We start from the raw sequence: 22,253 nt of genomic DNA on the forward strand, positions 1-22,253 counted from the left end.
CCCCCGAGGCTGGAGTTTCCCTGCTTGAACGCAGGCGTGTCTCTCTCCCTTGCCTTGCCTGTGTTGTTGCCTCTGAGGGCGGGGCAGAGGAGACGGCTGCCTGCCAGTACTGCGGGCCCCCCTCCCCCCTCCCCTTCACTCCGAGTCTCCGGGATGCTACAGTCAAGCGGCAGCAGGCAGCAGCGGTAAGGAAGAGACTGAGAGAGACATGCTGCCTGCGTTCAGGAAGTTAAGCTCTCTGGGGCCGGGCGGGGAGGGGAGGGGAGGGGAGGGGAAGGGGGGAAGCTCTCCAGCCCTGGCGGCGGCGGCGGCCGCACTCCCTCCAAGCAGGGGAGAAAACATTGGTGGAGCAGAGCCCCTGCTTGAAAATATTCCTGGGGCTAAAGCCCCAGAGCCCCATATAAGTCGGCGCCCATGATTACAAGTAGATATCAAAATCCTTCTTGACTCCTTGGCAATTTATCAATGAAGTCTATTTGGATTCTATGCCAGGGTCCCAGCCTTCTTTGATGTAGCATCTGAGGCTGGTGCAGAGGACGCGCTTTATCTTTGGCACACTGAATACAATTTCTGACCCATGTATCCACATCATCTCTCATCCCCTTCCATTCTGCCACTTGCTTTAATCTTCCCAGCGTCCCTTCCACTCCTTCATGCATGAACTGATGAGCTATGTTCACCAGTTCCTGCCTTTCAATTCTTCCTGGGATGTGGACTGCTTCTAATACCTTCTTTTCCTGCCTTCGGGTCACCGCTGCTATCCCTTCATAATCTCTGGCTATGGCATCAGCACGGTTGTTCCATACTGTTTCAGCTGCGGAGCCTTTTCCATGTGCCTTGACATGTTTGATTTTCAGCTGGTTGGGATGAGAGGTAACCCAGGCATAAATCCACCTCCATTCATTTACATATGCTATCTCTTTCCCGTCTGCGGCTTTCCAATTGTTCCTCTGCCAATCAAACATCCAATATTGCACCCCGTTCACACAATAATTGCTGTCAGCATAGATGTATACAGTCTTGGGGCAGTTTTCTGTTTCATATTGTTTTAGGACTTGGTATATGGCATGGAGTTCAGCATGTTGTGCTGAGCCATGATCCAAGTACCCCTTCAGTACTTCCTCTTCTAAATTGATGGCTGCATATCTGATTCTCTTTTTACTGTGCACCACCATGGAGCTGCCATCCGTGAACCAGATATTTTTCTCCTGACCCACAGTATCCAAGTCTCCCAGGGGGGGTGCTTGGGCTTGTGCTATTCTCTGTTCTAGTGTGACTGCTGGACATACGTGCTTAGTCCCTTTTTCAATAAGAGCATGTGTCAGCATGTCAGGTTTAGATACTGTGTCAGTCCGGACTCCTCTGTTTACCAGTGTTAGAGTCCATTGTGCCATTCGGGTGTTAGACACCCTGCCTCCTATTAGTTTTCCAGATAGGATGTATTTTAGAGGCGTATGTGTGCTTTGTATAGTGATTGGGGCACTGCCGGTAAGCGGCTCAAAAGACTGAACAGCCCATACCGCTGTCAGGCATTCACGTTCACAGGCGTCAAAATTTAGTTCAGCTCCCTGTAGTTTTTTAGACTCATAAGCCACAGGTACCAAAGTTTGGTTTTCATTTTGTTGCAAGAGAGTAGCCGCCATGGCCACCTCATTAGCTGCTAACCGGATGACAAATGGTTTAGATTCATCCGGGAAGCGTAAAGCAGGGGCTGTTAGGGCTTTTTGCTTCAGGATATTTAAGGCGTTCTCCTGATCTGGACCCCATTCCCAATGCGTCTTCTTCTTTAGCAGTTTCCACAGAGGAAGTGTAATTTCTGCATATTTGTAGATATGGGGTCGTAGAAAGTTAAATCCGCCCAGCAAAACCCTTAAAGAGTGTACATCGGTAGGGGCTGGCATTTCAATTAAAGCCCGTACCTTTCTTTGATCTACCTGCCTTCCCTCCTGGCCAATGATAATACCTAGGTAGACGACCTGGGTTTGCACCAATTGTGCTTTTTCCAGGCTTACCTTGAAGCCGGTGTCCTGGATCAGTGCAAGGACGTCCTCTGTAAGTCTCTGCACCTGTGTCTCGAGCTGGCCAAAAACCAAAATATCATCCACATAGGAATAGACAAGTGGTCTATCAGAGGGACTTAACTGGTCCAGCATATCTACCACATGTTTGTGGGCGATAGCTGGAGAATCTTGGAATCCTTGGGGTAGGCGCTGAAATGTGTACTGCTGGTCCCTGATGGTGAAGGCAAATCGGTCCTGTGAATCAGGATGTAATGGGATGGCAAAGAAACAGTTAGCCAGATCTATAACTGAAAAATACCTGGAGGTGGCTTGCACCTTTTGGATGACATGTGTCATATCTGCCACGATGGGGGCCATGGGTATACTTCCTTTGTTGATTCTCCTGTAATCAATGGTCAGTCTCCAGGATTGCCCATCTGCCTTCATGACTGGCCAGACAGGGGAGTTAAAAGGGGAGTTAGTTTTTCTAATTAATCCCTGCTCTTCCAGGTCCTGGATGATTTGGACAAGCTGTGTCTCTGCTTCCCTGGGATACCGATATTGCTTCTGTGGGGACACCAGTTCACCTACAATTTTAACACAAGCATTAATTCTACCACAATCTGTTTTCTTCTGGGTCCAGACCGCGGGGAATTTAAAACGCCACTTCTCCTGCTGTTCTGCCGTGAGTGCAGCAACTAGTTTATCGCTTCTGTTACTGACAAACGTATCACGGCTTGCTGTAGGGAGATAAGGGGGGAGGGTTTCCAGTCTCCATAGAGCGCTCCTGGGGAGATCAATAATAATGTTATTTTTGAACAACCAGTCCGTGCCTAGGATCACGGCATCCGTCATATGTTTTGTTTGAATCAGATTCCCAGTGGTGTGGAATCCTTGAACAGAGAATGGTACCTGCACCCATTCTTGTCCGGTGCTGGGTTTTCCCTGAAATGAGTGTAATATCATATTTTGCCCTTTTGTTCCTGCTAGAGGAGCAGTTTTAATTAGAGAGACGGAAGCTCCAGTATCAATTAGAGCCATCATAGGAGCTTGATTTCCCTGCTGGACGTAGATATAGGGTCTTCCTCCTGGATCCCAGGTCAATTCTCCTATAAACCTCCACTGTTGGGCTCCTATGCCAAGTGGGGGTTCCACGTCCAGTGGGCTTCCCTAGGAGTAATCCTGATAATCTAAAGGAGCGCTTGGGGTGGTGACCTCAGATATGACTCCTCGCTGGTCCTGTAATCTAAGAATCTCGGTCATGATATCAGCCAAGGGGGCCTTATCCCACTTTTGTCTATCTCCTCCCATCTGTAATAATAGCCTCCATGCCATGCGGCACACATCAGCACCGGGTCTTTCCGGCTGATTACTGTTTTCGGCTGACTGAAATCTTTGAAGGTCTGGGTACATCCGACCCCTGGACTGGTTATTCCCCCTTCCCCTAAATTTGACTTTTGAGTGCCCTCCACGGGATCCTGCAAAACCCTTTGTCCCACTTTCATTTGAATAGGTGACTGTTGGCTCCATTGCTGCCACATATGCCACCCTTTCCTTTTTAATATTGGGCTTGGGTCCAGCGTGGGTAGTTATCTCTTGTACCATCCCTTTTAATTCTCTTAAGGTGGCAGGGTGCCCATCCTGCCAGACTGCAAGCTTGCCTGAATAGTAGGGAAGTAGTGAGGCAGCGCAGTCCCTAAGAGATGGTACAGAGAAGGGGATTAAATCTAAATCCGTATTAGCAGGTACGGTTACTATACCGGACATAACCTGCATTAGGGCCCACCTGGTGAGATAATTTTCAGGATCTTCGTTAGTGTCCTGAGTAGAGGCTACGGCTTGAGCAATAAAATTGCGCCTGCCTATTTGTTCTCCAAAGGTGACCATTAGAGCTAGCTCACTATCATCAGCGCCAATTCTTATGCGGTCCAGGGCTGCTCGTATTTCTGGTGCCGCACATATGCCCATGAGGCGATAAATTTCCTGAGTAGTGAGTGCTTCTCTCCCTGCCAACAGAATGGCATTGGTACACCATCGGGAGAAGGTTTCTCTATTTAGTGTTCCCAAATGATCAGCCATTGCTTTTAAGTCTGAGGCTGATGCTGGACCGATAGTGACCTGTTGATTCCCCCCACCGTCTACCGGGGTGGTCACCGTGCGCCGTTCTATAGCTGCCACCGGAGCTACAAGACCCTCTTGTGGGTCATGCCAGATGTCTCTCTGGTCAATTTCCCGGGGGTCCCAAATATCTGGGTCCCAATCCAATTGTTTTTTACATTCAGTTGGGTTCCATTCTCCTGACGTGACAGCTGCTACTTGGCGGGTTGCAAAACCTAATTTGTGTTTTAACTGCTTAATAATAGAATCGCAGTGGGTATGGTTTCCCGAGGTTTTGCCTTGTTCTAATGTTAATTTCTTAACCATGCCCTGTAGAATTTGGTTTTCTTTGATCAAAGCCTGATTTTCTTTTTCTAATTCTGTGAAGGCTGTAATTTGGTCCGTCAGGAATAGTTCTTTACTTTTACTTTCCTGTAACGCTTGTTTAATTATTTCCATTTGGTTGTGAGAATTTGTTGCCATCACTTTCCAATTTTCCACCCCTTTTTCTAATTGGGATATTTTTTCTGTTAAAAATATTGTTTCCTCTTTACAGGCTGTTAGTCGGAGGTAGCTGTTATTACAAGCCTCCCACAGCAGCCAGAGTCCTGCGGCGTCTCTTTTTGCCGCGGTTAGGGGTTTGCATATGAGGATATATTGAGCCAATCTATCCTCTAGGTCCGAAATGGTGCAGATATCTGCAAGGGCTTGTTCAGTCCAAGGACTGTGCCCATATCTTTGGATAATTTGTTGAAAAGGCGTTATCTCTTTAATAAAAGGTGAGGTAGAAGTTACTTTTGACTTCATTTCTTCCTCTGGGACTGTTTTCTCTTGCCTTTTCTTAAACATTTTAAATTTTATTCAGCGAGCAGCACTGTCTGGTCCCTGGGACCCTCTTGTTGCTCCTGATATATATATATATTTTTCTTTTTCTGCTACCTTCACGGAGGCCAACAGATTTAGTTAACAATTTTACTTTTCCTACTACCCACACGGGGGCCAGCAGTTTTTGTTAACAATTTTTTCCTACTACCCACCCGGGGGCCAGCAGGTTTTGTTAAAAATCTTATGAGCTCTTTATTTTCTTGCTACCCACACGGGGGCCAGCAGTTTTGGTTAACCAAGAATAGAACCGTGCTCTGTAGAGCCGGTTGTGTGCACACAGAATGGTTTACAATAAGTGAGGCAAAAATACCAATAATCCCCCTTTCGCTATTCTCCACCAAAATGTTGTACCAATATAATAAAAACCAGCAGGATCTTATTAAGTGGGATAAGGCAAAGATGCCACATTTATTGTAAATATTATAATAAAATGGAAGATAACAGCAAACAACGTTGTTTGACTACTTATTCCTATGATTACTTATATATATGTATATATGTATATCCATTCACACAATCATTCATACAAGTTCTGTGTAGATATTATAGTTACCAGCCTGAAGTTGCTTGTGACAGAATACTGGCCAGGTATCCTGTACACAAGAGTGGAGCCGAGTCCGGGTCAGGTGCACCTGATGCTCCTGGGGGCTGACAGCAGAACCGTTGACTCAAAGTCCTTATTCTCCAGGGTTCAGTTTTATAGGGATTTTTCCCTATGTTAGGTCTTCATTCTGCTGTTGCCAGATCAATCAGCAGATAGCTGGTTCCATTCTGTCCTTTGTTTCCTTTGAGGTGCCAGGGTGGATTCCAGTTCGCCCTCCGGGGGTCATCTGGTTGATTCCACTTGACACCTTCTTCGGCCGACACTGACTTTTTCAGGCTTGGTAACTCCCTAATCATTCATTCAACATTTAAACTAGACACTCATTCACATATACTTTTTATCTTAACTACATTTATTTTATAGTTTCTTTATCAAGGAGTCTCACACCCCAAAAGGATAAAGAACTGGAAGGAGGGTGAACTGGAATCCACCCCGGCACCTCAAAGGAAACAAAGGACAGAATGGAACCAGCTATCTGCTGATTGATCTGGCAACAGCAGAATGAAGACCTAACATAGGGAAAAATCCCTATAAAACTGAACCCTGGAGAATAAGGACTTTGAGTCAACGGTTCTGCTGTCAGCCCCCAGGAGCATCAGGTGCACCTGACCCGGACTCGGCTCCACTCTTGTGTACAGGATACCTGGCCAGTATTCTGTCACAAGCAACTTCAGGCTGGTAACTATAATATCTACACAGAACTTGTATGAATGATTGTGTGAATGGATATACATATATACATATATAAAAGTAATCATAGGAATAAGTAGTCAAACAACGTTGTTTGCTGTTATCTTCCATTTTATTATAATATTTACAATAAATGTGGCATCTTTGCCTTATCCCACTTAATAAGATCCTGCTGGTTTTTATTATATTGGTACAACACAGTCGGGGCAGAGGTTCTGGGGTGGTGGTCAGAGGACAGGAAAGGGGGGGTCTTGGGGAGGTGGTTGTCAGGGGACAAGGAGCAGGATGGGTCAAGGATTCTAAAAAATCTCAGTTCAGTTGAAATGTTTAGCAGGGTTTTTATTTGTTTGTTTGTTTTTGTTTTTCTGCTTGGTGAAACAAGAACCAAAAAAGCCTCCAAGGTTTTCAATGCATTGTTACCCCTCTACTCTGCCTCCTTTTTCTCCCTCTTTATCTTTTTCTCTTCCCGCCCCGGGAGGGAAAAGGGAGCGAGGCGAAGGAAAGCCCAAGGGAGGAAAAGATCCATGAAAACCATTTTTAAAGACTTTAATTTAAGTGGAAAACGAAAGTTGAACAAAACAACATTTTTCTGCACATTTTTTCTTAAATGTTGTTTTGATTGAACAAAAAAATCACCCAGCTTTAATTGTAACCGCACAGGCTTCTGTATGCTCCTTATGCCTCGCCTGAATGGCCCCCTGGCCTGAGTTCAGTCTCATAGGGGGCACCTGCTAAATATGGCTGGCTTACCTTAACCCTCAGCTTCTCACCCAGCCTCTGTCCCAGTGCCTAGATATCTGGCTGAAACTGTTACTTTTGCTCAGGGGCCCCATCGGAGCCACGCTGCAGCAGAATCCAGGGACGCTGCTGGATGGGCTGAGGCTCCGGGAGAGGGGCGGTGGCGAGGTCGGCTGGGGCCGGGGAGGAAACGTCAGCCATTCCCGTGGGGGCCCCTGCGGAGCCCGGGGCCTGGGGCAAATTGCCCCACTTGTCCCCCCCTCCTCTGGGCGGCCCTGCAGTCAAAACAAAACTTCAAAGTGCAAAAGCAAAAAAAAATCGGGGGGGGGGAGCCAAAATTTTTTTTGCTTGGGGCAGCAAAAAACCTAGAGCCAGCCCTGGCTGGGAGAGCTCTTTCCCAGCGCTCTGCTGCGACTACACAAGCCACGTTAAAGCGCTGCCAGTGTAGACTAGCCCGAGGTTCTTTCTACTTATGGTATATTCTCTCTATTTCAGTGAGATGTTCATTCCCTTCATGAATCTGTTGTGAAAACATACGAATGGCCATACTGAGTCAGACCACTGGTCCACCTGGCCCAGAATCTTGTCTTCCGACAATGGCTGGTGCCAGATGCTTCAGGAGGAATGAATGATACAGGACAATTTATTGAGTGATCCATCCATCCCGTTGTCCAGTGCCAGCTTCTGGCAGTCAAAGTTTAGGGACACCTACAGCATGGGGTTGCGTCCCTGACCATCTTGGCTAATAGCCATTAATGAACTTTTTTGAACCCACTTATACATTGGGCCTTCTTAACATCCTCTGGCACCAAGTTCCACAGGTTGAGCGTGCATTGGGTGAAGAAGTACATCCTTGTGTTTGTTTTAAATCTTCTGCCTACTAAATTTACTGGGTGATTCATAGTTTTATGTTGTTATTTACCCTTTCACATACTTCCTTATTCACTTTCTCCACACCATTCATGATTTCATAATTCTCTGTCATATTCCCTTGAGGTCATTTGAGCAGGGGGTTGGACTAGATACCTCCTGAGGTCCCTTCCAACCCTGATATTCTGTGATTCTATGATTCATCTCTTTTCTAAGATGAACAGTCTCAGTGTATTTAATCTCTCCTCATACACAAGCTGTTTTATACCCCCTAATCATTTTTGCCCTCTCCACATTTATTTTAATTCGAATATATCTTTTTTGAGAGGGGACCTGCACACAATATTCAAGGTGTGGGCTTACCATGGATTTAGCTAGAGGCATTATGGTATTTAGTGCCTTATTATGCACTGAGTGGCTATTTTCGGAGAACTATCTGCAATGGCTCCAAGATCTTTCTTGAGTGATAACAACTAATTTAGACTCCATTTTGTATGTATGGCTGGAATTACTTTTCCCAGTGTGCATTACTTCGCACTTACCAACATTACATTTATCACAAGCTACATATGAGTCAATAGTGTAACACTGTGGCAAAAAAAGAGCAAAAATTCTGGGCTGTATTAGCCAGGAGTGTTGTAAGCAAGACATGAGAAGTAATTCTTCTGCTCTACTCTGCGCTGATTAGCCTCAGCTGGAGTATTGTGTTCAGTTCTGGGTGCCATGTTTCAGAAAAGATGTAGACAAATTGGAGAAAGGCCAGAGAAGAGCCGCAACAATGATTAAAAATCTAAAAAACATGACCCATGAGGGAAGATTGAAAAACATGGGTTTGTTTAATCTGGAGAAGACTGAGAAGGGGACATAACAATTTGGAAGTACATAAAAAGTCGTTGCAGGAGGGAGGGAGGAAAATTATTCTCCTAACCTCTGAGAATAGAACAAGAAGCAATGGCCTTAAATTGCAGCAAAGGAGGTTTAGGTTGGACATTAGCAAAATCTTCCTGTTGGGGTGGTTAAGCACTGGAATAAATTGCCTAGGGAGGTTGTGCAATCTCCATCATTGGGGATTTTTAAGAGCAGGTTGGACAAACACCTGTCAGGGATGGTCTAGATAATACTTAGTCCCCTGCCTGGAGTGCAGGGGACTGGACTAGATGACCTCTCAAGGTCCCTTCCAGTCCTACGATTCTATGATTGGATTTCATCAGCCATTTTGTTGCCCAGTCACTGAGTTTTGTGAGATCCATTTGTAACTCTTCAGTCAGCCCAATCTTGAGTATTTTTATATTGTCTACAAACTTTGCCACTCGCTGTTTACCCCGTGCTCTAGATCATTTATTAATATATTGACCAGCACTGGTCCCAGTACAGATCCTTGAGGGACCCCACTATTAGCCTCTTTCCATTTTGAAAACTGGCCACTTATTTGTACCCTTTGTTTACTGTATTTTAATACTGATCTAGAAGAGGACTTTCCCTCTTATCCCAGGACTGCTTAGTTTGCTTAATAACCTTTTGGTGAGAGACCTTGTTAAAGACCTTCTGAAAGTCCAGGTATATCTACTGGATCACCCTTGTCCACATATTTTACTAGATTGGATTCTACATGATGTCCCTTTACAAAAGCCATTGACTATTCCTCAACGTATCGTGTTCCTATATAGCAGGGGTAGTCAATAGGCGGACCACGGGCCAAATCCAGACTGCCAGATGCTTTTAAATGGACCCCAAAATCTTATTTACTCGTAATTATTGTTACTGCACTGTATTTTATTATTTTTTTTGGAGTCTGGACTTTGCCTACATCATGACCAAGATATTTGGACCTTGATAAAAAATAATTGACTACCCTTGATCTATAGTAAAGAACACAATTGTCAGACACACAGTTTCAGCCAGTTTGCCTGATTGTGATGTTAGGCTTACCAGCCTGTAATTTCCAGCATTGCCTTGAGGCCTTTTTTTTTTTAATCGGTATTATGTTAGCTACTTGCCAGACATCTAATGCAGAGGCTAATTTAAAGAATAGGTTATCTACCACAGTTGTTACCCTGCAGTTTCATGTTTGAATTCCTTTAGAACTCTTGGGTGAATATCAGTCTGGTCTTGGTGACTTACTACACTTAAATTTATCAGTTTGTTCCAAAACCACCTTTACTGACACCTCAGTCTGGTTCCTCAAATTTGTTACCTACAAAGAATGGCTGATGTATGGGAATCTCCCCCGTATCCTCTGCAGGGAAGACTGATGCAGTGGCCTTGTTTTCATTGAGTGCTCCTTTAGCACCTCGATCTTAGTGCCCCACTGATTCTTTGGCAGACTTCCTGCTTCTGATGTGCTTTAAAAATTTTGCTGTTAGTTTTTGTGTTTTACTTCAAATTCTTTTTTGGACTTCCTAATTATACTCTGACACTTGATTTGATGGAGTTTGTTCCTCTCTATTATATATCCTTCTGTTGCATTTCAGTGATATGTTTGTATTACTGGGCTGAGCCAGTAATTAGGTTGCCTAACACTTTCCGTATAAAAAATTATTGTGGCCCTTTGTTTTTAGAAGCTCTAGCTGCTTCATGGGTTGCATGAAACCTTTGAAATACGGCAGAAGGAAAGTCCTTGGTCTGAAGAGCTGCCCGATTTGTCCCATGACATTCAGTTCAGGTTTTGCTGAGAGATGCATTTTTAAAAAAAGCCATTTCCCTTCTCTCACCTGTTCTTTAGTTATTTCACCCTTGAGACAAAATCTTTCTGAACAAGAACGGACCAGATTCATGCTGCTGCTGAACCAGCAACAGCAGCATTGCACTCTGTATTGGGAATGCTTAAGAACTGTTAGAGCTGCTGTTGCACAAGGCGATGTGGGGAGAGAGAGATGGGCTTATGCCCAAACCCTGCAAATAGTTCTAATGAGCTAGCTGATTCACTTTGAGGGCACCATGTGGGGTAGGAGCTGCCACACCGCCTGGTGGTTCAAGAGAGAGCGGCTGGGTCCCCCCTTGGGATAACAGCCTTCTACTTACCAGATAATGTAGTAAGTCTTGTAGTTCAAAGGGGAGCAGTCTGAAAGTTCAGGGTTCACACCCAAGTGATGATGTATGATTTGGGCGAGGGAGGATTGTTATAGTTGCGTGTAATAGGATTTGTTTATCTTTTTTCTTAAAAAGAAAAACCTAGGAAATTACCTAAGCATGTAACCAAATCTTATTTAGGTTGCAAAGACTGTCGTTGCCTGTGCAACCTTACTTTAGCCTCCATGTGCATATGTATTTTGGCACAGTCTTAAATTATGTGATGACACACAGATTTTCACAGGACCCTTGTTTCTTTTGATGTGAATGGTAAATGCATTGGGTGAGTGACAAAATTATGGTTGCACGGGGAACCAAAAATCTGCCATATCCTAACTTTGAGGTGCTTGACTTTTCAAATAACATAGTTTTTGTGGGTGTAATGCTCAAGTAATCTATGGTGCTTTGGACTCTTTGGAAAGAACATGCACTATAAAAATTAAATACGTTATTTGCTTTTTTTTTTCTTTCAGTTTAAACCGAAGCCACTATTCTTGAAGTTGTTAAAATTTGCTGGTGCCCCAAAAGGCACTTTAACACTGGAGGAGGTAAATTATCACAATTTCTCATTTGGAATGATTGAAAGCAATAAATATAAGTTTCACTCTTACAAGTTTATCACACTTATTAGTTACCCCATAATGAAAGAAAAATAATGTGGTGTACTGGATAGGGCATCGGTGTGGAAGCTGGGAGGTGGTTCTGTTCCTGGTTCTGTCACAGTCTTGCTTTGTGACCTCGATCAAGTTACTTAACGTCTATACCACCATTTCTCTGTCTGTAAAATGGAGTACCGTCTATAGCTTTGAGAACTACAGATAAAAACTGCTATGTAAAATAGTATTTATTTATAACGCTGTTAATATTAATATGGAGTTGCAGGGCATGATTGAAAGGAGAATAGACTTTTTAGGGGGTTGAAATCGGTTGTTTTATATGGGTTTTTTACTTTAAAGTTCTAAATATATTTAATATACCAAACTTGACTTGCATTGTAGGTAACACTATCTCGGCCAATATATTTTGTCTAAAAAATTATATGATGAAAAACAGCAGTATATTGTCCACTGTGCAGATGATCTTCTTGGAGATCTATTTGGGGAACCAAGCTTTTCGGTAAAAGAACACAGGTAACATTTCATACTTTCTGTGCGAGAGATCCATATGAAGCGTATGTAACACACTGAACATGTTTTGGTTTGCAATTTATTGCATATTTTATTTGATGAAGTCTTGATAGATGGAATTGTCAGAGTTGTATGCCCCCTGCCCAGGTGTCTGGTTTTTGAGAGGGAGGCCTGATTCAGCCCGCATTGATATCTATAAGTGCCAGAGCTCAGAAGCCACACAAACTTATGAGGTTCAGTAACCTTGGGGGCTTCTGTCTACTTTGAAGAGAGATTCTCTCCTCCACCCCTTGAGGTAACAGCAACATAATTTAGACATTATACAAGCACTTAAGCCTGTCCCCTTTCCATTATGAACTCCTTATGCATGGGAGACTAAGCCCAGTAAAGGGGGTTGTATACGCTCTTTTGTTTTTCTCCAGGCAGCTACACAACTCATCAGTGAAGAGTGACAGTGGTTGAAGGTTTCCCTTTGCAGCAGGCTAGACTTTCTTCTGAAATAGGTACTATTGCTGCAACGCCAGTATACGTGACCTGGGTCTTGCCACTGCCCTGAAAGTTGAAGACATTTTTCTCTGACTTAAACCCTGAAATAATGCTGTACAAATTCCATTACAAATGCTTTGACTCATGATTAGAGATGGTCCAACTGCTGGCTAAGTGAGAAATGGCTTTTTGACAAAATTGAAACGTTCAGAAGAAAATTCTTGATTTTGTTGAAATTTTTCATTTTCTGAAAAAAATTCAAAATCAAATGTTTCCCAACTTTTTAGAAAAAAGCATTTAAAGTTTCTTCAGTTTGTTTTGGTGGGGCGGAGGGGGAACACTTTCACTGTTTATACTCTTTTCCCCTTTTTACACTGGGCTGGTGAAAGAGGAGTGGAAAGCTTAAAAAAGCAAAACCCAAGTGTTGGTCATATTTTCCCCACCAGAATAAAATGAAAACATCCAAAAATGCTGTGAAAATTTTTGAGCAAACCAGAAACATTTTAATTTCTTTTGACTTTTTCTTAAAATGTACTTAGCTCTTTTCCTGTCAACTCTGATCATGACCCCACAAAATAATCAGTGTTTTCAGCTTGGTTTGGCTAAACTTACCACAGCAAATAGGAACTTCTAATTTATAATGTATGAAATGTCTGTTTTGTCTCCTTTCAAGGAAAATACACTCAATGATTGTCAGAAACTCGATACGAGTCAGTCAACAAGGTAAATTAGTGTTGAAAGGCCCCCCCCCCTTTTTGGGGGGAGGGGTCTTTATTAATGGAAAAGTTCTGAAAGCTCTATTCACTTACTTTGTAGGCGATATTCAGTTAACTTCAGTCATTGATACAGGATGTAATTATTGTCCCTTTTCATAGCATTGTTGGAGGTGAATTGCATCTTTTACAAATAAACTGTTTAAGATTATGGGTCTAGCACAGCAAATGGGCTTGAACTTGTTCTCAGTAAAGTCAGTGGCCAAACTTTCATTGGATTCACTGGAAACAGGATAAGGCATTATGTGCAGACTTGGAGGCTGCTTTCTTTACATACTCAACTCACACTAAGAAATAGATTTAAAAAACAAAATATTTGAATATTGGTTCATCCTTAACTACCCGGTCTAGTTTGAGTTAACATTTCTCTTGTAAATATAAACAATAAAAGAAGCAGGGAAATTTTTTGTTGTTATGAGTGTAATAAATCCATATATAATATCATAAAATAGACTAGTATCAGAGGGGTAGCCGTGTTAGTCTGGATCTGTAAAAGCAGCAAAGAATCCTGTGGCACCTTATAGACTAACAGGCGTTTTGCGGCATGAGCTTTCGTGGGTGAATACCCACTTCGTCGGATGCAAGAGTGGAAATTTCCAGGGGCAGGTATATATGAGCAAGCAAGAAGCAAGCTAGAGATAACCAAGGGAGGAGAAACTGGTTTAATGGTGTCAGCTCAGGATTAAACAAAGACTGTGAATGGCTTGCCAACTACAGAACCAGTTTCTCCTCCCTTGGTTTTCACACCTCAACTGCTAGAGCAGGGCCTCATCCTCCCTGATTGAACTAACCTCGTTATCTCTAGCTTGCTTCTTGCTTGCATATATAAACCTGCCCCTGGAAATTTCCACCACTTGCATCCGAAGAAGTGGGTATTCACCCACGAAAGCTCATGCTGCAAAACGTCTGATAGTCTATAAGGTGCCACAGGATTCTTTGCTGCTTTTATAAAATAGACTATGGTGGTCTATTTACATCTGCAAGAGAAGGATGGATAATGCAGCTGTGATGTAACTTACATTTAAGAAATGAGTGAAATTAAAGTTAAATATGGGGTTGATTTTTTTTTTTTATAAAAAGGCTCTTAAAACTACATTTATCCTTGTAATCTGCTTGATTTTTCCAAAGTCTGGAGCACCTAACATCTCCATTGGCTTGAGTGGGTGCAGTTGGGTGCTCAACACTTGAAAATCAGGCAAGTGCCTATGTATGGACTTTTGGGCTTAACATTAGGCTCCTATTTTTGCAAATCTTGGCCAGAACAGCAACGTAGAAGGATAAAAGTAGAGAAGATCTCAAAGGTAAAATCTACTCAAATAAAGAGGGTATGTGCTTATTATACTTTGTTCTAAATGGACACCTTTTGTTGTGAAAATAACTAGTTGTATTGTGTAGGTCAGGATCCGGTCTGAGAATGTAGTTAGAACAGTTATTTCCGTGTCTCAGTAATACCGGTATATTAGTGATAGCAAACATCTCTTGCAGAGCTTGATGTCTTCTTTTGCAACCAGTGGATTGTGTATGTGTCTCCTTGTAAATAGTGGTGTATCATCATGTTGCTATCTAGCTAAAAAGTGTGTTTTATTTATAAGAATATTTTCTCCCGGTAATGTTCCAAAGAAAACCTTGCACATTCCTTCAGAGTATGAAGTGATTTTGTAAATGTTAAGTATCCTCTGAATTAAGGTTTAAAACAATATGTACAAAGTATTTGCAGTATATTTTTCACTGCAGTCTCTTGGGCCTGCAGGAATTTCCTTTCTGATGCATTGCTTTATGTATTTTTCTTTTTCAGTGTCTATGGAAGCAAACCTATATGAGAATGAGACCAGGGGCCAACTTGAAAAAGGCAATGTTCTAAAGGTGATCTAACTACTTGATACATTCTAACATACACATTTTTTCAAGTTTCACAACTTAATTTGCTTTACCATTGAGGTTTGGATGCAGTTGAAAGATGAAACTTAATTTCATCCTATCCACATTAATACTCTGCTTACTTAGTGTTTTTGTTAAACAGGAATCCATACAACAGTTAGCTGACAAGGAGCAGACATCCCCAGATTTGGCTGCTAAACCAACTGCCTCTTCTAGGAGAGTGCTCGGTGAATCCGGTATTTGCACATTTATAATGCAGGATTTTCAATATGTGATACCTACGCCTAGAGCAAACTTGCATGTCACTGGCTCATGTCATTTTTTTTTGTGGAGGAGTCCACATGTTCATGTTTTTTGCCATTGTGAAAGGTACCACATTAACAGCCCTGGAGAATGAGCTGCTCTGCTAATCCATAGAATAGATACAATGTGGGTGTGTTCGAGCGCTTCGTTGCTCGTGGTACAAATTCACTGGAGACCCCTCTTTCACACACCAGTGCCCTTTTATTTCCCAGTATTTTCCCACCACCATGTATATACAATGCAATACCAGTCAGGTAGCCCCTTAGGGAACAGTGGGCAGCTCTAGGAATTTCGCCGCCCCATGCCTGCGGGAGGTCCACCGGAGCCGCCTGCTGCCCTCCCGGCAAAATGCCGCCCCAAGCATGCGCTTGGCACGCTGGGGTCTGGAGCCGGCCCTGCCTCCCTCCAACTTCCTTCCTGCCAGCTTTAGAGGCCTTCCTCTCAGCAGGCTCACAGGTGATTGCTCTCAGGCCCTTTAATGAGCCACACTCTGCCAGTTCCCCTTGATGGGAGCTATGCTAGCAGGTTCTGAGCTAACAGGGGCTGGTTCCGTACCTCTTAAGCCAGTGCCCTGTTACACAGGGTAATGGCAATACAGACTTCCCCACGTGTTTGTACATCTCCTAGCACAGCGGTTTTCAATCTTTTTTTCATTTGTGGACCCCTAAACATTTTTGACTGCACATACAGATCCCTTTGGAAATCTTTGACATAGTCTGCATACCCCAGGGGGTCTGTGGACCACAGGTTGAAAACCAGTGTCCTAGCACACTGAGGCTCTGGTCAGCAACTAAGGCTTCTAGGTGCTATGATAATACATGTAATAACCTCACCAGCATGGGTCAGTCCTGATCTGCAAGGACTACTAGTCGGGTGATATGGTAACTCAGTCTCCATGCCTGTTCAATCCTCTGCCTTTATACTGATGTCACCAACAAGGGTATCAGCAGTATTTTCTTTGTGATGTGGACATCTTTTCACACCCAGCGCTGATGTCCGGTAACTCTTCAGACAGCCCCCAGATTATAACTTTTGGCAGGGAAAGCAGGGGGCAATAGTAGTCTTGGCACATCGGGTAGCAGCTCCCAAGGGGGTTTCTGTGATCCAACCCGTCACAGTGGCCCTGGCTGCTGACTGCCAGGAAGTTGCCGCTGTCTCCACTTCTGGATTGAGTAATGTGATTTATGCCAATGAAATGAGAGATTTGGTAGGTAAGTGGGTGCGGGGGAAAGGCACTGGAAGCTTTGAAGGGATGTGTGATGTGGTTACTCGGGAACAATTCCTGAATATGTGCAGTGATGATGTAAAACAGTATTTGTGGGCTAAAAAGGTGGATGCAGTGGGTGAATTAGGACAGGACCCCTCGGCCGGGTCCATTCTGGGGGGCAGTGAGTCAGACACCCATGTCTGCACTCTCTCCACGTCCCCAGCCAGCTCCGAATGGAGAAACCCTCCAGCCCCTCCTCCTCTGGGCTTTTTCTTTTCCCGGGCCAGGAGGTCACCTGATTCCTTTGTTCTCCAACATCTTTAGCTATCTCATTGCAGGGGGGAAGGGCCCCAGCCATTAGTTGCCAGGAGACAGAGTTTTGGCCATTTGTGTGCACTGGCCCTTTGCTCTGCAACAATTACACCCCCTTATCCCACCACCTAGAGACTTAAGAAATGCATTGGGGAAACCGAGGCACCCCCACAGTATTCAGAGGACACATTAAGAACAGTTCCACTTCGTCATATTTTCCCCTTAAACCACTATGCTCATTACATTGGGATGGTAAGATGTCAACTGTGGAAACATTGTTTTAAGCTGTAAATGTTTAGAAACTGTGTGTTGGCATGTTATTGGTACCTCATGGAGAGATGACAACTTAATGAGGACAACGATGGACAGAAGCAGCGGTTGCGCCTGGGGGCATCTAAGTTTGAAGGTTTGGGTTCTCAGGGTGCAAAAAGAAAATCAAGGGAAAGTAAGAGGAGTCACAAAGTATGTACAAGTGGTGTTGTTTTTTTCTTTTAAAACTAAAGATGCCAGGCTTAGAGGCACCAGGGGTGGATTTTTCTAACTTTTGTTTACAGTGCAAAGAAAGGATTGGGCAATAGAGTGAGTTTGGAATAAGACACCTGTAGGTGGCCGCAGCCTCTGCTGAATGGTCACTGAACCAATTTGCCAACCCTGGTAGGGAATTTCACTCCACTGCATTTATTGCACACTGACTTGGCAGCTGTTTTTAAGTCTTTGTCAAGTTCTTAATGTCAGTGGAGTTGAATTTTGATACATTTATCCTCAAAATGCTGTTTCCCTACTCCCTCTCTCCATGCTACCGGAGTCCAAAATGTCAGAAACATCCAAAAAGCAGTATTTTTGAGTTCTTCAGCTTAAAACAATGTTTCCACAGTTGACATCTTGAACATCATGTTTTAGCCAGATCCCCCCCCTCTCGTCGGCCGGGTGCAGACACACTGTGCACGGGAATAAAGCAGCGTCTCTGTCAGGGAGCCAGGCCCCGCGCCACCCGGCAGTCTGCGCAGCGTGCGTGTTTGGGACCAGCGTTCCCATTGGCTGGGGCCGCGACGGCGGGGAGATACAGCAGGAAGCGGCTCACGCGCGGCGGCTGCTCCAGCATCCAGAGCACGGAAGAGGCCGGAGCGGCGAGTGGCCGCCGGGCCCCCGGGAGCACCTGGCCCGCTCCCTACCCAGGCTCGGTGCCCCGGGTCCCCGGCATTCGGCAAGGTCAACGGGCAGGATGAGGGAGGGCCTACAACTTCCCCGCATTGAGGGGCAGGGGGGCATCTCTGGCCTATAATTGCGGTTGTAATAGAAATCCTGATACCAGTAAATATACTGTTGCCATGCAAAGCTAAACTAAAATCCTCGATTTCCATAGGTGGCCAGGAGTTCATTCTTATGATTCCTTAATCATGGTATCTACTGCCTGGGAAAATTACCATTCATATATCTTAATGATGGGGCGGTCAATGAAAAACAACCTCAGAAATGTCAGTCTTTTGCCCATTTGACACCATTTTCTTTTAGGAATATGGCAAGAATGTGTTTCATTGTCTTTTTAAAATAGGTCAGGTGCCTTTATTTAATTTACCATTTGGAAAAGCCTTGAATAATTATAATGAAGTTCTGAATAAATAAAATCCAGTTTAAACATCTACTAAAATGCATGTAACATTGTACACTCCATAAAATGCCTTTGGATTAATACGCTTTTTCTCTCCGACACAGAAGAAAGTTCTTCAGATGAACAACCTAGTGAAAGAAGACAATGGCATAATTCAGCCAGCATTTCGCCCACATGTGATGAAAGCCTTTCTGGGAGTGTTATAAGTGAGCTATCCTGTGAAGAAAGCAACAGTGGCCACTCACTAGACTCTGCAGGTCCTGTAAGCAAGATGTACTTTTAATTATGTTGAGTTCTCAGACATGCATCTTGGCTATCACATTAATATTTGAAACAAATAATGGTTCTAGTGATGGCAGAGAACCCGAGTGTTGTATTTTATGTGTCTTGGATCACAAAACTTAAGAAATGGAATTTTCTTAACTCTTCATTATGAATATTCAGAAAAGGAAGCAAAACCAATGAATTCTTAGCCCTTGGTACAGTAGAAAAAGAAAAGTTGTGCCTCTGAATTGTGTATGAATATCTGTATTCCCAGCGCGAGTGCGTTTAGTGGTTAGAGTAAGTTATTTACACTTGTTTCAGTTTCCAATCTGTAAAATGGGGGTTAATATTTACACACCTTTGTTAAAGCATTTTGAGATTTGATGAAAGATGCTGTAACTATTATAACATTTCAGTCCACAGAAGTGAAATATTTGTTGTTAAATTCACGCAAAATATCATCTGTTTTTTTGTATATTTTAAATGTTAGTAAAAGTAAGTTCAAACTTCACTTGTGTTGTATTTCAACATACTAGTTTTGGAGCCAGTTCCAATGTTCTTTTCATTCATTTAAAAATATTTTTAAAGGTTTTATAAGTACAATAATATATTTCTAAATTGTGCAACTGCAGCAGAAGTCCCAACCTCTTGATTGGTATGAGGTATTTGGCTGACACATTACTATTATCTCTGGCCAGCAGCCATTTAAACAATGTTTCTCTTTACTGGTATGTTTAAATACACATGTGGCAGGAGGAGACATAAGAATGTATTAATGAAGTGAAATATATTCTCTCCCCCGCCCGTTTTATTCTGGATCTTCATGCCAGTTCATTAAGCAAAAACTCTGATGATTGATTTGACCAGGGTTATGTTTCAGACCAGTTCAGTGTTGAGTTTGAAGTTGAGTCCATTTCTTCCAAAGATTATAGCCATAATGAAGAAGGACAAGAGTTCACAGATGAAGATGATGAGGCATGTATATTTCTCCCCACCCCGCATCTGAACTGTTATAGCGGAAGCATTTTGTTGGAATGCGATATGAAATATTTCCATAATCATCTTTCATGACTGTATGTGCTGTATGGCAAATATGAACTGCCATTCTTTATACTGAGTTTTCTGAGTTATACTGAAGGTAACAACCTTCCTGTATACAGTACTATAACATCCCTCCTGCCAGAGGCACAGAATCCTTTTACTTGTAAAGGGTTAAGAAGCTCTGGTAACTTGGCTGGCACCTGACCAAAAGGACCAATAAGGGGACAAGATACTTTCATTCTGGGACAGGAGGCTTTGTCTGTTTGTTCTGTGTGCTTGCCAGAGACAGATGAAGAAAGCGAGTAGTCCAACTCCATTGGAATTAGTAAGTACTAGCCAGGGAATGCATTAGCTTTTGTTTTGCCTTGTGATTTTCTCTGTGCTGAGAGGAAGGTGTATTCCTGGTTTTCCTTTTGTAACTTTAAAGTTTTGCCCAGAGGGAAATCCTCTGTGTTTTGAATCTGGTTGCCCTGTGAGATTAGCTTCCATTCTAATTTTACAGAGATGCTGCTTTTACCATTTTTCTTTCTAAGAAAGTTCTGTTTTTTTAAGAATCTAATTGGGTTTTTAAGTGTCCTAAAAACCCCAGGTTGGTCTGTGCTCATCTTGTTTGTTTATTCTCAAGCCTCCCAGGTAAGGGGGTGTAGGGCTTGGGGGGATATTTGGGGAGAGGAGGAACTCCAAGTGGTCCTTTCCCTGAGTTTTATCTAATCACTTGGTGGTGGCAGCATTTACCTAATCCAAGGTACAAGGGAGAATTTGTGCCTTGGGGAGGTTTTAAGCTAAGCTGGTAGAAATAAGCTTAGGGACCCAACATCTGTACCCTAGAGTTCAGAGTGGGGAGGGAACCCTGACAGTTGTTTTTTAATAAATTGTTTAAAATTAAAAAACAAGTAAAAGGAATTTAAAATACATTTTCTTCCATTGGGTATATCAGGTGGCGATATATCAGACTGAAGAGAGTGATGCTGATTCATTTGATGAAGATCCTGAAATTTCACTAGCTGTGAGTAAATTCTTGGTTCATAAAAAATCACAGGTCTGTGAAATGAAAGACCAAGACTGGGAACATAAATGAATTCAGTGGATATTGACCAATTTTGTTTACAAATATTGAGTGGGGATGGGGGGAGGGATAGCTCAGTGGTTTGAGCATTGGTCTGCTAAACCCAGGGTTGTGAGCTCAATCCTTGAGGAGGCCACTTAGGGATTTGGGGCAAAAATTGGTCCTGCTAGTGAAGGCAGGGGGCTGGACTCAATGACCTTTCAAGGTCCCTTCCAGTTCTAGGAGATGGGTATATCTCTAATTATTACCTTTTACCTAAATACTTTAGCAGTAACATAAAGAAACTATAATCTCCTTTAATTTTTTTCAGTAATAGTAGGAATGAAAATAGTTTAACTTTTTAACTTTTAATTCACTAAAGGATTATTGGAAGTGCACTAAATGCAATGAAATGAACCCTCCCTTTCCACGGCATTGCCCCAGATGCTGGGCTCTTGGTGAGGACTGGCTTCCTGATGGAAAGTATGTCATATCTGAAAAGCAAAAATTGGAAAGTTCCACACAGCTAGAGCATGAAGAGGGTTTTGATGTTCCCAACTGTAAGAAATTGAAAATGAATGAAGATAAAGAACTAAGTGTTGAAGACAGTGAGGATACAACAGCACAACCTTCTGAATCCAAGGAAAGTGAAGAATACTCTCAGCCATCTACATCTAGGAGTATCTTTTGTAGCAGCCAAGAGGATCGCAAAGAACCTGAGAAAAAAGAGACAGAAGACAGAGAGGATAGTATGGAATGCAGCATAGATCCCTGTGTCGTATGTCAGAGCAGACCTAAAAATGGCTGCATAGTTCATGGCAAGACAGGACATCTTATGTTGTGTTTTACTTGTGCAAGGAAACTGCAAAAGCGGAATAAACCCTGTCCGGTCTGCCGACAGCCGATTCAGATGATTGTGCTAATTTACTTTAGTTAGAAGGGACTTTGGCATAACTGTGAAACAAAGCTTCAGCAGACCTGCCACACAGGCTTCATTACAAGCTTCCATAGACTTGTACAATTAAGAGAGTAAGAAGCTATTTTTGTATGTTTAACTAAAGATGTATTTGGGGTGTTTTTTTTCTTTCTTTTCATGTAGTGAAAAGTTGATCTTAAAAAAATAGCACTGAAATTGATAGTTTTCTTCATTCGGTATTTGGGGGGATTTTAAAATACCCAAATTCCTGAAACTTATTTCCATGTTAGGGGATCTAGCTCATCAAGATTTGCACATCACAAGCAGATCAATAACGAC

General features: G+C 43.0%; 1 pseudogene; it reads left to right on the forward strand.

The window, feature by feature from the left end:
• Positions 1-11,227: 11,227 nt before the first annotated feature.
• LOC123361479 lies at positions 11,228-21,935 on the forward strand (annotated as a pseudogene).
• The last annotated feature ends 318 nt before the right edge of the window (positions 21,936-22,253 follow it).

This window comes from Mauremys mutica, unplaced genomic scaffold (genome assembly GCF_020497125.1).
Source record: "Mauremys mutica isolate MM-2020 ecotype Southern unplaced genomic scaffold, ASM2049712v1 Super-Scaffold_2380, whole genome shotgun sequence".
NCBI lineage: Eukaryota > Metazoa > Chordata > Testudines > Geoemydidae > Mauremys > Mauremys mutica.